The sequence below is a fragment of the Pseudophryne corroboree genome, chromosome 3 (assembly GCF_028390025.1).
Source record: "Pseudophryne corroboree isolate aPseCor3 chromosome 3, aPseCor3.hap2, whole genome shotgun sequence".
In the NCBI taxonomy this organism is placed as follows: domain Eukaryota; kingdom Metazoa; phylum Chordata; class Amphibia; order Anura; family Myobatrachidae; genus Pseudophryne; species Pseudophryne corroboree.
This window is the reverse complement of record NC_086446.1, coordinates 384,657,261-384,673,326: the sequence shown is the minus strand read 5'-3', so window position 1 is coordinate 384,673,326 and position 16,066 is coordinate 384,657,261. Positions and strand designations below refer to the sequence as shown.

Genomic DNA, 16,066 nt, shown 5'->3' with positions numbered 1-16,066 from the left:
CTGCTGTGTGTGGCAGTAAAAGCTCTTTGTGTATTATAAGATTATCACTTAATTTATTAAGAGTAGCCTATTGTGGGTATCTTATTGCTGCCATTAGTTTACCACACTGCAAAAATGGGCTAAATATCGCCAGTATTAGCCCAATGTTATTATCAGGCTATCCTATTGTAGGCCATTTTTGCCGTGCGGTAAACTAACACTGTCGGCTGATAACACTTGGGATCCGGGATAAGTCTCCGAACTCATGTGTATATCAGAGCAAAAACAGGTCTCCTGGGGCTGCTTAATTGGGGATGCGAAGTATAAGCCCCAATAAATGCAGGCATAGGTGCTAATAGGATACCCCCTAAATTGGGAAATATGTAGTAGACCCCCAAACCTATAATGCAGGGGACCAAGGAAACAAATATATATTTTGTTGTCCTTGTTTCTGAAATGAGAGCATATTTTCACCCGAAAAGGGGCAGTGTGTCACAACCCTCGCATGAATGGTATAGATGTTACCGATACTTGTAGGATTTGCTAATACCCGTGGCAGAGGCGTGCAGTTTAACATATTGGTGGTTTTTACCAGGGAACCCCACAAGTGGGTTTTGGCTTTGCTGCACCTGATACGCAGATTGTGGCCCTCTGCAGGGGTCTTTATGCGGAGCAGGTGAACACTGGAGGCACTGAAGGCAGGAAGTGAGGCTTGCCGCTTTTGTGCTGGTGTACTGCTGTGTACTGGAAGATTTTTCCGTGGTTTTATTTTCTAGATAACTCCTCTTCTAGCGCATGCTGTCACTTTATAATTTTATTGAGCAACCCTTATTTTGTGAAACATTGTCAGTGCAGGTGTGTGGTAGGTATTGCTTTTGTATAACCACTTTCCTGGCACTACCGTATGTGATGCCTCCTGCAGCCACGAGTGTGTTACCTGGCCATGTCGCATCACATATGTCCGGCAAGTCTTGCTGTGTCCCGTCCTGTTATGGAGGAAATCCATCCTGCACAAGTGCAAAACGGACTTCTCCTGTTGCTGCGGCCCCATGGAAGTGATATCGCAGTCCGTGACCGCTGACATCACTTCCCAAATCATGCCCCAGAATTCATTGCGAGTAGCATTCCAGGACGCATGTCTCGGAAATAAACGTGCAAGAAAAAAATATAGTTCCCCACCGAGCACAAATATGCTGATATCTGCATGTGCACTTGTGCAGAGATGAGCTGCAGCAGGGAGGACTGATGACTAGCACTGCCCCACACTCCGCTGCACCATTATTTATCTATTTATTTATTTATTTATTATTAACAGTTTCTTATATAGCTCAGCAAATTAGGCTGCATTTTACAATTGGAAGCAACAGTGATAAAACAAAATGACTGATAAATATAGAGGTAGGAAGCCCTGCTCGCAAGCTTACAATCTATAGCTATCTGCAAAAATGTTAGCAGGAGGGGCTGTACCGGGGGAAAATGGGCTGTAAATGGTGGTGTCAGGTGCACTAGGGGAGTTATGCTGCCCCATAAAAACAATTTTTTTTGGGGGGGATGGGGGGTTGTGTATTAGTCAAATAAAAAATAAAAAACCATAGTGACACGTAGGCGGGGGGTACTTAACTGGGGCCCATTGACACTCGGGGTGAGGGTGGGCGCTCTGCCATGGAATCTGTTACCAGCAGGGGGTGTTTCCAATTCAGGGGATCTTATGCCACAACGGGAATATTTCTGATGGTGGGGTGGAAAGTACAATTAGAAGTATAATATTTCAGTATGTATTTTTATAAATACTTTTTAACCTTATTAAATAAAATAAAGATAATTTCTGCGCAGTTTTGGGGTAAACAGTTTGTAGCCTCCTTAACCACTTAACTGACAATGTCCCATGTGATTACCCAAGCTTATATTTGTAGGAGAATGTCTCCCCTATTGGCCATTTCTTAAACTATATAAATGGTTGCAGAAGCTGAAACATAACATGAACGTGTGTTTTAGTGGTCAATTTAATATTGGTGGACAGCTACATGTAATGTAAATGCAGTGATCTTGGAAACATTGTAGAGAATAGAGCAGTTACAAACATGCAAAGAAATAAGGTTCATTGTCGTTTTAATTTGTCCATGGAGCAAATGTGTTTTCTGTGTACATTGCTGTCTGTTTGGCTATTGGCAGTCCACACGGCATGCTGCTAATCTCGGACAGTTGGTGATCACAGATCTGATAATTTCCTCACTCTGTTGTTCTCTTTATTGTGGAAGAATGTGTGTATATAATATATTGTAAGTAAAGCGCCGTTTGCTGGTAGAGTAATACTCCCCCTGTTATGTAAATCCTCGCTGATGTGTAAAGCTATAGGATGTTTTTCTATCCGTCAAAGTCTGAGCCACAGCTTCCACCTGTTGTTTATGCAAAGGGATTAAATGCTTATTGTTCTAATGTGGAGTTCAGTATTGCAATAAATATTTTTACCCATGCACCAGTTTCATTTGTTTTACTGAAATGTTAAGTTAAAACCCCTGTTATCAGTGTCCTATATATTTGAGAAGAAATTGCTGGCCAAAGAAAATATTCTGCCATTAGGACAGTGGAGTCACTGGGCCTAATTCAAACCTGATCGTACAGTAGATGTGCGAAAAACGCACATCTACAATCAAAATCTGACATACGGGGGGACGCCCAGCACAGGGCTAGTCCTTCCCGCATGCCGGGTTCTGCCCCCCTCGCGGCATGCCAAAGCATTGCAAAGCGGTGATGCTTTCGCACCTGCTGAGTAGCTCCCTGCCTACGCAGCTTCTGCATCATGCTTCAGTCATTCCACTGTTGTTTCCACCGGTGTGGCTGTCTTTTTGGGATCAAGTCCCTTGGAGTTGTCGATGGAGACTATACGCCTGGCCATAGATTTGTTCCGGGAGACACTTGACTGGGAATATTATGTGACTGCATGGCCCCCAACCCCAAGGGTGTGACAGCAGCTGTCATCCCTATTATCTGTCCTTACTCCTGTTCATGGTGCTGATCTCTGTATGTTCTTGCTGCACAGCTCTGTCTACACACCCTATTCAGCTGTAAAGGAGAAGCAGCCACGACGCAACTTTTTTCACTTGCAAATGTTCTATGTATTATATGTAGGCTGCAACGCATGTGACCATTTGCTAAAAATCGCAAGCTCTGACTGCATTCGGAATGTGTAGATAGTGTGTGCCGATCCGATAAATGCTTGATCCATAGGAGCAAATATCGGATTGTTTCTTGCTCACTGTGTACTTTCTTCCGATCTCCTAATCGGAGACGCCAACCTCCCAATCTGACTGTTGCAGAAGCGTTTGAAGCTATTTATCGGCTACCGCTCCTGCATACACAATGTCCAATTATCAGAGCAATCTGCCAATTATTTGCTGATCAGCCTGATAATTGCATAGTATGTATGAAAGACTGATCAGACAAGTGGAGAAGGTTTCTTGCCTTTGACAAAACACCACATAAATATTTTATTTTACCCTAATAATGCAAAATGAATATAACTTGAACAGTTCTGGAACTATTTATGGTATTACAACCTATCCCCTGTCTTGGAGACCTTACAGCCTACTGAAAACATCACTCGTATTGAGACTTTCACTTGTGTGAAAAAGGCCTAGTAATCCAAATAACATTTTAAAGTGAGTTGCTAAAACAACATGCTTTTATGGTATGCTGTAAATTCTTAAACCTTATACTGTGTATGCAAACATTGCTTGAATTCCCATACGGTATCCATTCCGACCACCTATGTTTGAAGCACATTCCATAAATCTGCAGCACGTTCTGGTGATGTCATTTTATATGGTTTTGTAATTCCTGGTTTTACAGTTCATTGTTTTTCTTGTCTACCTCACAAATGAGTAATTTCTTAGGAATGCAGGTTATTCCTAACTGAGCAGCACGGTGTGCAAGTCTACCAGCACGTGCGTTGATGCCGCCAGAAGTCTGCGCCATGATAATAACCGTATTGTATCATATGTTGTTATAACAATCATGTAAGTGCTTCAGTTCTTCCTCGTGGATATGGATATTAGCAAGTTTTCATTTATGTAATAACATTTTAAATCTACACAGTTTCTGCCTGTACAGCAATGAAATTACCAATCATATATTTTTTAAATAATTTTCTATTCCCGGGAAATTTTTTATTAATGTTTAATTCTACTATTAAGCGGGAATGAAGGTGGAAACAGACCAAATTGATACCGAAGTTTTGTTCCTTAAAGTCTTTCAGTAAGTCAAATACGGAACTTACTGTAAGCAGTAGCTTATTAAGAGAGAAGCGGGCCCATGTACAGTCTCCATGTGGGCCCCTTATTTCTAGTGGCCGGTACAGGTTTCTGGGAAAATGATGCCTTCCCTGTGTCACTGGTGACTTTTCTACTGCTCATACGCAAATCAACATAAAAAAAATGGCTGCCACGCCATTTTCCAATGCACACAGCTGACGTCTGACCGCACAGCGTGACCTCTGATGTAATGTCACGTTGCGCAGTGTGTACAGCAGGTGGCAGAGGGAGCCGGGCAGCATCTGAGCCTGCTGAAGAGGCTCAACACTCCTCGGCATTGAAAATAAAAGGGGGCTGGCTAATCCCAAAATCCCTGGGATTGGAAGCTCCAATCCTGGGATTGAATCATGGCCAACTATAGGCCTAAATCTCGGGATCCCGCCGATCCCGGGATTGGCCACGATAATACTGTCAAAGATTATAATACTACCTGTAGTGCAAATTCATCAGTCTTTTAAATAAATAAAGGTCAGGGACAAGTAACCAACTCCACAAAGTCCATGGATGAAAGAGTGTACAGCTAGCACTCAGTCCCGCCAGATATAGTATGCATTGTACTGCTCATTGTATTATTCACCAAAAGTGTTATGATTCTAAAGTAACATAGCAATCCAGGTCAAGTTAATTGAAAATGCAGATCTAGAAGTTGATTAAACAAAGTAGACTGATTATGATAATATAATTATAATGTTGACTCCGAATGCGAGACCTAAATCTAAAAATAGAAAAAGAATCCACATCTTGATAATCAACGTTGTATGATATGCAGATTGCTGCTGTGACAGTGTCTCCCTGCTGTCCACTATGGAAAATTATTTCAAGTCCTTAACTATGACCAATTTTATTTCCAAAATAAAGGAAAATAAAACTTTGTTTTGGACAATCTCTAATTTGATCTAAAGACCGTGCGTTTGGTAAAAATATAGTAATGCCAAGATATTTATGGGGGCAAAGTAATCCCTATACTGACTTACTGAGATCCTTTAGTTAGTATACGTACTAGCATTTGGGACTTGTCTTTCCCCAAGTCACTTGCTTTTTGTGTTGAGATACTTTTTTTTTTTCTCTTGTCCTACTTGCTCATGTTTGTCTCCCTTTTCTCCCATCAGATTCATCCTGTTTCCCCCTTTCCTCCTGTCTCCTACATGTTTTTCCACCTATCCTACAGTCTGTGTCCTGCAGTCAGCCAGTGAGAGCTGTTAGGGAATGGAGGGGGTGGGGTCTATTTCCAGCTCTCCACTTGCACTAGATATAGATCTCATTATATAATAGACTATGTCAGTGGTTCTCAAACTGTGTGCCGTGGCACCCTGGGGTGCCTCGGGACACCTGCAGGGGTGCCCTGGGTTGGTGGACCAGGACTAAATTTAAATTAATTATGGTCAATGTAATACACAAAACCAGTGCTTGTGGCTTCCAATAATAAAATATGTGGAAAAACAGAAGTGAATCCTGTCCCTCACCATATATCTGAAGCTAAGGATGACATATAAACACAATTTACTTAATTTAGTATTTTTTTCAGAATTTCAAAAAAGTTTGGGTACCAATGGACTATGTGATATCAGTATTATTTTGTATTGCCATCAAGAGAGGCTCAGTTGCTAACACAAAAGAAGGGTGAAAAGGGTCAGCCCTGTTTTTATATGATTTTTATCCAAAGTATATTAAAATAACTTAATATAAGTCACCAGATCATTATATAAAACTTATATAAAGATTTTTTAAATAAAAAAAAGCAGAGAAAAACTCATGCCCATATAAACAGCTCCCTGGTTTAGAGTGGGAGTACCTGTGAGTTTGAATGATCCACTTTACTACTCTCTTAATTTTGTCTGGCAAGCTGGAATATATCCACACTGTTCTTAGATGGGGAAATTGGCTTCCAATTATTTGCTATAATTGAAATAAAAAAATTCAATGAATATTCTGATAACAAAATTATGTGGTGTCCAAATTCTTGATTTATAAACAAAGCAAAAAAAACTTTCCACGATTAAAAATAGAATTAGAAAACACAAGTTTTGACATTTGTCTTCCCTATTTAATCACCTTACTTTTGTCCACTAGGGAAAATGTTCGTCAGGTTGTGCACTTGACGACATGGTATAGTATGGAGGTGGTAGAGAAAGGTGTTCCTCCATGTTGATTGCGTATGATGTTTTCATATTTGTGTGATCTTATATCTATTGTGTTCACCCAGTACAGGTCTAAGCTATTGATTGTTGTACCTGCTTGGCCCCATGTTACATTTTTGTATGTTACTTGTTGTTATTGTTTGAATAAACCTATTACTTTTTTTTTTTAAACCCACAAGTTATTTAAATGTTATGATATATGTAAAATGATAAAAATATGTAAATAAAATAAATGGACATAAAGGTAAAAATTAATCTGTAAAATCAAAACGGTTACACTCTGCAGTGAAGATATTGCACAGGTTATCTATGTTTACTACTTTAACAGAAAACCCAATGTACTGTAACACAGGTGGCCATTTTGTTTAAGCTAATGTTCATTAAAACATAAGTAGAATACAGATAGTGTGTGTACCAGTGGCGTAGCTGCCGTCGGTGCAGCTGCTATGGGGCCCTGACTTCCTCCAGGGCCCGCATCCCCTGCACACTATCCCAGTCACACTGCACATCGCCTCCAAATACAGAAGGACCATACAGGAGCAGGTCCAGGACAAGACTGGCCATTCGCATTGCAGGCCTGCCAAAGCTGCACTGCCTCCCAGCATTGTGCTCAGCGTGTCAGCCAATGGGTAGTGCTGGATGGCATCGCTAAAGGAAGCCCTGGACTCTGCTTGGTCACTGCAGCTGGTGGGTCTGGTGGGGTGCCTGGCTGCTGCAACAAAGGTGCTTGGCCCGTGGAAACGCTGCAGAGGAACCTTGTGGGGGATTCCCTCGATACCCGGTGACCGTCCAGCACTGGCAAACGCACTACTGGTCCTGCATGTGTGGGAATCCGTGGAGGCACTGCCAGGTGTCCCAGGGGAAAATGGGCAAGTCTTCTCAAAGGACCATGCAGCTGGCGGATCGGTGTGTGCCAGGTAGCCGGAGATCAGCCTGGCAGTACCAGGATATCACTGAGCTACTGGGCAGCGCCAAGAGGCCTTGGACACAGGTAACTCACAGCCTGGGGACCATACTGTGCTTGTTACTGCTCAGGACACTTGGGTGCATCACACAGACAGTAGGGGTGTGGGGATCTGCAATGGTGCTCTGTTTATAGCCCTCCCATTTAATTTTTACATATATTATATTATACCCCTGTGTTTGGTACCCTGTGCTCCCTCACCCCCCCCATATATGACAGCGTACACCCCCTACCACTGTGCGACACCCTGTACCTCTCTATCCCTGTGTGTGTGCTGGGTTTGGCACGGGATATGGGGGATACGGGATATGCTTGGAGATAGTTGGTGAAACAGCTTTTCACAGGAATAGTCTCCTCCTCAGCTTGGAAAGTATTGTGCCATCTTGCGGTGGTCAGAAGTAAGGCACTTACGCATTTCTCCGCCTTACCAGGGGTTCAGTAGCTTCCTCATTGGTTATCTGACAACCTGTTTTTTTGCTTTGTGTGTTTTTCTATTTGTGACACAGGTTTAGCTGCATGAACTGTGGAACCACTAATATAATTACTCAGTCTATAGCAGCATTACATTAGGTGTTTTTGGAAAGGATTTTGTAGTATTGCTTTGACCATTGCTTACCCTTTTCAGCTTTCTGTAATGACAGCAAAGTAAAATCCTGCTTTCACAGTTTGTATTTGTGTTAATAGTCCAACAATGTCTATTTGTGAAGCTGTTGCTCTTTTGCTACTGTATATTAATAATTACACCCCTAACCACTGCTTTGTACCACCGCTTTCCTATAGTACAGGGGACGATAGAAATGTTCTCTTCCAATGTCTTGTTGAAAGCTTACTACCACAGAGCTATACTAGCAAATTGTCAATTGATGTGAATATCCATCTTGGCCTACTCGTGCCACCTGCAGCTCTTGCTGGGGACAGTTATTCATAAGATGGATATTATTTCTCCTATGCACAGTGGCCAGTGTTACTCATTCTGCCTATTTTGACCAGGCTTGAATTCTTGGCCTCCTTTCTTGTGTTCACTAGCCGGTGATCTAATTGATGTATTGTTCACTGTTCACAAAAATAAAATAGATGTACTGTATGTGTGCTTCAGGACAGCTCCCAAACTTCTCGTTAAACATTGCGCGGTATAAAGTTCTGGAGAATGGTACTTTGAATATTTTCCTTGACTTGAGCCTGAAAGCCTTCTGCTATTCCTAACCCAGAATTGGACGGTTTCTCCGGATCAGAAGGATAGGCTTTCTGAAATTGTGTCCTTTTTTGCTGCTTGTTAGGTTTTCTTTTGTCATAAAATAATAAAGTCCAAGAGACTTTCAACAGGGCCAGGCCATGCATTCTATAAGAGCTGGTTTACTCGATATATGAAAAAGCGAAATGCAGGGAAATGTAATAAGTCTCTAATTCACTTGTTTGTATTCGTGATGCACAACTTGTTGCGCCAGGTTCTAGTGTACATGTGAGTTATAATAGCCTGTAAGATACAGGCACAGGTGCATTTCCAGCGAGTAAGCCCTTTATGGGTTTGCCTTTCGAATTATTATACTTGAAAAACGTGCTAACTTGCCGGAATTGCACCCATGCCTGCATCTTGCAGGCTGTTACAATCTGCCCCATGTCTTACTCACATATGTTAGTGCACAGAGGGCCTAATTCAAGGTTGATCCATACTTACCTACTCTCCCGGAAGCTGTGGGAGGCTCCCGTTTTTTGGGGTACCCCCCCCCCCGCACCGCCGGAAGAGTGGGCAGGTCTCCCGCATCCTGCTCGCACCCTAGTGATGCGGGCAGGATGGAGAGATAACCTCCCGCATTCGCGGGTCCGTCGGGTGGAGAAGGGGTTAAAATGACGCAAATTGCATCATTTTAGCCCCGCCCCCTTCCAGCGGACCCGCGAATCGCGGCATTTCCCGATGCGGGGGCGGGGCTTAGTGATGTCACCGTCCGCCCCCGCCCCCCGAAGAAACCTGCAGCGTCTCCTCTCCGGGCTTCTCCCGGAGAGGAGAAATACAAAGTAGGTAAGTATGGGTTGATCGCAAAAGCAAAATCCTCCTCTAATGGGCAAAACCATGTGCAGTGCAGGTGGGGCAGATGTAACATGTGCAGAGAAAGTTAGATTTGGGTGTGGTGTGTTTAAACTGAAATCTAAATTGCAGTGTAAAAATAAAGCAGACAGTATTTACTGTGCACTAAAAAACAACATAACCCACCTTACCTCTCTCTGCACATATATCTGCTCCCCCCCCCCCCCAACAGTGAACATGGTTTTTCCCATTAGAGGAAGATTTTGCTTTTGCAATCAACCCCGAATTAGGCCCATAATCTGATGAAAACTATGTCATCAAAACATCTTTTCATTTAGTCATGTTGCTATCTCTTCAGGTAAAGTCAAGACCGCTACGGATACCTGTCCTTTCTGCATCCCAAATCACTAAAGAGAGCCGGTAAGTGATTATGTGAGCTGAGAGCAGAGTTCGCCAAGATGTACTTTAGACAAACTTACAGATGCTTCCTGGCTGTCCAGTTTCAAACATGGACCCTATCCCCTAGCAGATTTAAAAATAAATTCATTGCATCACCCTTTAAACTGAAGCTCCCTCTCCACAAATTCTGTCATCAATGATTTGTATGTATGCATACTCTTCCTTACACTACTTTCTATGCAATGTTTCTTGTAAACCATGGAGAATTATGATATATATATATATAATGCTGGTACGAACCGTCACTCCGTGCTGGAAAGGTTGATGCCTGGTGCCCTCAGTGAAAAGGATAATAGCAAGCGTGGAGACTGCGGCACTCAAGTTTAAATGAATAATTTTTTACTGAAGCATATTAAATGGTTACAGAATGCCTTAACAAGGCCGACGTTTCGGTGCTGCAAGCACCGTTTTCAAGGCAGGCATGAATGCTAAGTAAAAGTGCTAGCACATTTACTTAGCATTCATGCCTGCCTTGAAAACGGTGCTTGCAGCACCGAAACGTCGGCCTTGTTAAGGCACTCTGTAACCATTTAATATTCTTCAGTAAAAAATTATTCATTTAAACCTGAGTGCCGCAGTCTCCACGCTTGCTATATATATATATATATATATATATATATATATATATATGAACATCCAGAAGGGTCATGGACTGTACTGTGAGACCATCCATCCTTATTGATAGAGGTGCATAGGAAAATCTGCAAGGATTTGCTACTTCATGTATACAGCTGAACAACATGATGTTCGGCATGACATTGTCTGGAGTTTCATTTTAGAAGGCCACAGTGCCAGATATGCCACCACAGTGCCAGATATGCCCTCACAGTGCCATGTGCCCACAGTGCTAGATATGCCCCCACAGTGCCAGATTACAGATATGCCCCCACAGTGCCAGATATGCCCCCACAGTGCCAGATATGACCAGACAGTGCCAAATACAGATATGCCCCCACAATGCCATGTGCCCACAGTGCTAGATTACAGATATGCCCCCACAGTGCCATGTGCCCACAGTGCCAGATATGACCCCACAGTGCCAGATACAGATATGCCCCCACAGTGCTAGATTTGCCCCCACAGTGCCACATATGACCCCACAGTGCCAGATACAGATATGCCCCCACAGTGCCAGATATGCCCCCACAGTGCGAGATACAGATATGCCCCCACTGTGCCATGTACCCACAGTGCCAGATATGCCCCCATAGTACTGCTCACCGTGCTGTGTGTGGAGAGCGCAGCGCGCGCTTCTCCTGCCTGCCGCCCTGCCTCTCAGTCTGATCTCCGGCGGTGACGGCAGCGTGTATATCTCAAATCAGGCGCCGGCCCGCGAGCTCTGATTGGCTAACGAACCGGCGCCTGATTTGAGCTATACACTCTGCCGTCACTGCCGGAGACCAGACTGAGGGGCAGGGCGGCAGGCAGGAGAGGCGCAGCTTCGGGTGGATGGGCGGCGGATCGCGATCGATTGGTCGCATTTCCGCGATCGAACAGTCGATCGCGATTGACTGTTTGGCCACCCCTGGTGTAAGGCATAGTTTCCCAAACTCAGGCACTAATTCAGATCTGATCGCAGCAGCAAATTTGTTAGCAAATGGGCAAAACCATGTGCACTGCAGGGGGGCAGATATAACGTGCAGAGAGAGAGTTAGATTTGGGTGGGTTATTTTGTTTCTGTGCAGGGTAAATACTGTCTGCTTTATGTTTACACTACAATTTAGATTTCCAAATCTAACTTTCTCTGCTCATGTTATATCTGCCCCCCCTGCAGTGCACATAGGGGGTAATTCCAAGTTGATCGCAGCAGGACATTTTTTAGCAGTTGGGCAAAACCATGTGCACTGCAGGGGAGGCAGATATAACATGTGCAGAGAGAGTTAGATTTGGGTGTGGTGTGTTCAATCTGCAATCTAAATTGCAGTGTACAAATAAAGCAGCCAGTATTACCCTGCACAGAAACAAAATAACCCACCCTCCCCTGCAGTGCACATGGTTTTGCCCAACTGCTAAAATATTTCCTGCTGCGATCAACTTGGAATTACCCCCATGGTTTTGCCCATTTGCTAACAAATTTGCTGCTGCAATCAGATCTGATTTAGGCCCCCAGTCTTCAAGGCACCTTAAGGTTTCAGGCTTTAAGGATAACTATTCTTTTGGAAGCAATGCTGAATTGCTTCGGTGTCAGGCAGGGATGGTCATCGGAAGCATTGCATTGAATAGTTGATACGTTTCCGAACTGGAGTGATGCGTTGGCTGCTAGCCATTGTATTAAAGCTTATGGTATTACCATCGATGGTTACTATGTGTGCATGCACAGAAGCAGCCGGCGCATCGCGCTTGCGCACATACACTGAGCTAAACTCATCACTTCCAGATCTCTGCAGCTGCATACAAGTAGTCAACCTTCGGATGGGCTTCAGAAAGCAGCATCCTATGGCTGGCAACCATCGAAATCTCGCAATTCAATGGAAGAAGTACTTGCTCCTGATGTACATCTCTAGTGCCAGTGCTCCAAGAAGCAGCTGTCCCGCGATTCCTATCATTGACACTTTAAATGCTACTAAATAGTAGTGGCAAAAGTTTACATGACCAGACTGAAAATATATACATATATAATATAGTTTCTCTTGCGTCCTAGGGGATACTGGGAATCCATTTAGTACCATGGGGTATAGACGGGTCCACTTGGAGCCATGAGCACTATAGAAGTTTGTGTGCTGGCTCCAGTCGTCTGCTGGCTCCTCTCTCTATGCCCCTCCTACCAGACTCTGTTTAGAAAATGTGCCCAACAGAGCTGGTCACATCTCTGGAAGCTCCTGAAGAGTTTTCTGCATTTATTTTAAAAGTTTGTTATTTTCAGGCAGGTCTGGATGGCACCAGCCTGCCTGCTTTGTGGGACTTAGGGGGGGAGGGGGATGACAGGAGGACTTAGGGTTAATGGCCCCGTTCCCTGCTGACAGGACGCTAGCTCCTGAGGGAGCTATTCGCAAGCCCCACCACGGCGAGCGTACATTCCCGCAGCATGCCGCCACCCTTAACAGAGCCAGAAGACAGAAGAGTGGTGAGTACTAAGCCTGCGTCCCGGTCAGCAGGTCGCCGGTCATTATGACGGCATTAGGGTATGGAGACGCGCGGCTTCTAACGGGGCAGACTGAGTCTCCAGCTTTAGTACACAGTATGTGTACACAGTACCCAGACTGGCATTGCAGCTTAAAAGGGGGCTACTCCATTTTTTCCACTTAGACACACAATACCAGTATAAAGAAGAGCTGGAAGACCGAGCGCCATTGAAGGGGTTGGGCTTCACTATGAGCGGATCCAACAGCTCACAGGCACCATTTTACCCTACTGCAGCTAACACAGACGCTGACTGCAGGGATGCGCAGCTCCTCCGGAGATCTTCCAGATTACCTCAGCGGTACCAGGTGGTCATAGCAGATGGGAGCTTTATGCTTGACTACTAAGTCCCTAATCTAGGTACTTAGTATGCGACCAGGCTAAGCTTGGCTTTAGCGATAAGGGCGCTGTGTGCTCGTTATATACTCTGTGTCTCTCGGGAAGGGCTCTTTGTGGGTTAATTGTGCTCTTTTCCTGTGTGTGTGCTGTTACTACTGCAATATGTCAGCCAAAGAGTGTGTTTCATGTAAGGCACAGTGTTCCTCCTCCTCCAGGGGTTTCACTAGTGTGTACTCAGTGTAATATCCCTTCTCAGGCTAGTGGAAAGGAGCCAGCATGGTTGTACTCCATTCTGGGGATGATTTCCACCATCTCTACTAAATGATCTCGTAATGAGAAAGAGACGCAATACTTAGGACAGTCTATGACTGAGTATATGCAAAAAGACTCAGTACCCAGACCAGCATCTCAGTCCTCTACCATTTGTCCGCAAAAGCGTTCTTTGGCCCATATTCTGCATTCTGACTTTGATAATTAAGGGTCAGAAATGGAGGAAGGTGAGGTGGACATAGAGGTAGGGGAGGGTACTCTGTCGCAAGGTGTTGAGGTTCTCATAGACTCTATAAGGGAAGTCCTAAATATTCCTGATAAGGTGACAGAGGAGTGTGAGGAATCTTTCTTTAATGTGAAGAAAAAATCCTCAGCAACTTTTCCTGTGTCAAAGGAACTAAATACCCTGTTTGAAGAACTGTGGGTTAATCCAGATAAGAAATTCCAAATCCCTAGGCGCTTATTATCATCTCTTCCTTTTCCTCCTGAGGATAGGAAAAAATTCGAAAATCCACGATAGTGGATGAGTCAGTCTCCAGGCTCTCACGTAAAATATTATTACCTGTTTCTGGTGCAGCCTTCCTAAAGGATGCAGCTGATCGTAAGATTGAGACTACAGTAAAATCTTTGTATACTGCTGCTGGGGTGGACCAGAGACCCACTATAGCATGTGGGTGGATTATGCGAGCCATTGCTAAATGGACTGGTAATTTAATTGAGGGGTTAGACACCTTACCTCAAGAGGAAATTGTGTTACTCCTGCAACACATACAAGATTCTGTGAACTTTATGGTGGAAGCCATTAAGGAGATAGGTTTGCTTAATGCACGCACCACAGCTATAGCAGTGTCGGCACGCAGGGGATTATGGCTACGTCAGTGGACTGCTGATGCGGACTCCAAAAAAGGTGTGGAAGGCCTGCCTTTCACAGGTGAGGGCTTATGTGGTGATGAACTTGACAAGTGGATTTCACGAGCTACTGCGGGTAAATCCACCTGTTTGCCTTCTGCAGCTCCGCCAGCTAGGAAGGCCTACTCAGGACCCAATTTAAGTTTCGGGCAAAGCCAGAGGCTCTTCTACCACCGCCAGAGGGGCTACAGGTAAACCACGCAAACCAGCGGCTGCTGGTTCACAGGAACAGAGCTCCGGCTCACCCTCCTCAAAGACTTCCGCATGACGGCGGACTGCAATGCCTGGGAAGACAGGCAAGTGGGAAATTCTTCAGTCACGCCTAGACAAGATCATGCCACGATCCCTGGGTCATAGACCTTATATTCCAGGGCTACAGGCTGGAGTTCCAGGGTCTCCCACCTCACAGATTCTTCAAATCAGGCTTACCAGTTTTACAAGAGACAAGAATAACCTTACAAGACACCATTCAAAAACTGTTACAGACCCAGGTCATTGTTCCAGTTCCACCTCATCTACAAAACAAGGGTTACTATTCCAGCTTGTTTGTAGTATGGAAACCAGACAGTTTGGTAAGACTGATTCGGAACATCAAGTCATTGAACCCATTCTTACGAGTGTTCAAGTTGAAGATGGAGTCTCTGAGAGCAGAGATCACAGGTCTGGAAGAGGGAATTCCTAGTGTCTCTGGATATCAAGGATGCGTTCCTTCACATTCGAATCTGGGCGCCTCGTTAGGCTCATCTACGGTTTGCACTGCAGGACTGTCACTACCAGTTCCAGGCCCTGCCATTTGGTCTCTCCATGGCACCGCGGGTGTTCACCAAAGTGATGGCAGAGATGATGCTACTACTCTGCAAACAAGGAGTGAACATAGGGGGTAATTTCCGATCCGATTGCTCGCTGCAGTTTATCGCAGCGCAGCAATCGGGTCGGAATTGCGCATGCGCCAGCGCCACAGTGCGCCGGCGCATCCTGGATGGCCAAAGGCCTTCGTTCAGTAGCGATCGCCTCTGCCTGATTGGCAGGCAGAGGCGGTCGCAGGGCGGGAAGAGGCTGGACGGCTGGCGCTGTGGCCAGTGGCAGCGACGATCAACTCCACAAATACAAAAGCATCGCCGCTGTGCGATGCTTTTGTATTTGTGCGGGGGTGGGAGGGTCGGACTGACTTGCGGGGCAGACTAGCCCTTTGCTGGGCGTCCCCCCAGCATGTCAGGGAAGATGATCGTAGCTGTGCTAAAATTTAGCACAGCTACGATCAACTCGGAATGACCCCCATAATTCCTTACCTGGACAATCTTCTGATAAAAGCTGCGTCCAGGGAGCAGTTGTTGGAGAACATAGGTCTCACAACCAGATTACTTCTGGATCATGGGTGGATTCTGAACCTACCAAAATCTCACCTAGAACCAACGCAGAAGCTTCATTTCCTGGGAATGATACTAGACACAGAGTCTCAGAGAGTGTTCGTTCCCTTGGAAAAGGCAATGGTAATCCAGTCGATGGTTCATGCTGTCTTGAAGCCGACTTGAATCTCAGTACATCTGTGCATCCG

The 16,066-nt window shown here is 44.8% G+C and overlaps 1 protein-coding gene and 1 long non-coding RNA gene across 10 annotated transcripts in view; one reads left to right on the top strand and one right to left on the bottom strand.

The window, feature by feature from the left end:
* Positions 1-16,066, top strand: part of TANC2 (tetratricopeptide repeat, ankyrin repeat and coiled-coil containing 2) — a 1,023,243-nt gene that overhangs the window by 296,241 nt on the left and 710,936 nt on the right. For 4 of the 6 annotated variants that reach the window (XM_063960012.1, XM_063960008.1, XM_063960016.1 and 1 more), the window contains exon 2: positions 9,773-9,834. The exons of the other annotated variants lie outside the window; for them this stretch is intronic. The gene's annotated coding sequence lies outside the window, so the exon portion shown is untranslated. The remainder of the gene's footprint in view (positions 1-9,772; positions 9,835-16,066) is intronic. 6 annotated transcript variants of the gene reach the window in all.
* The window catches only part of LOC135055673 (uncharacterized), a 261,242-nt gene that overhangs the window by 220,560 nt on the left and 24,616 nt on the right, over positions 1-16,066 (bottom strand). Inside the window, exon 3 of one of the 4 annotated variants that reach the window (XR_010243791.1) lies at positions 6,045-6,185. The exons of the other annotated variants lie outside the window; for them this stretch is intronic. This is a non-coding gene — a long non-coding RNA (uncharacterized LOC135055673). Of the gene's footprint in view, positions 1-6,044; positions 6,186-16,066 lie in introns of those variants that run through there. 4 annotated transcript variants of the gene reach the window in all.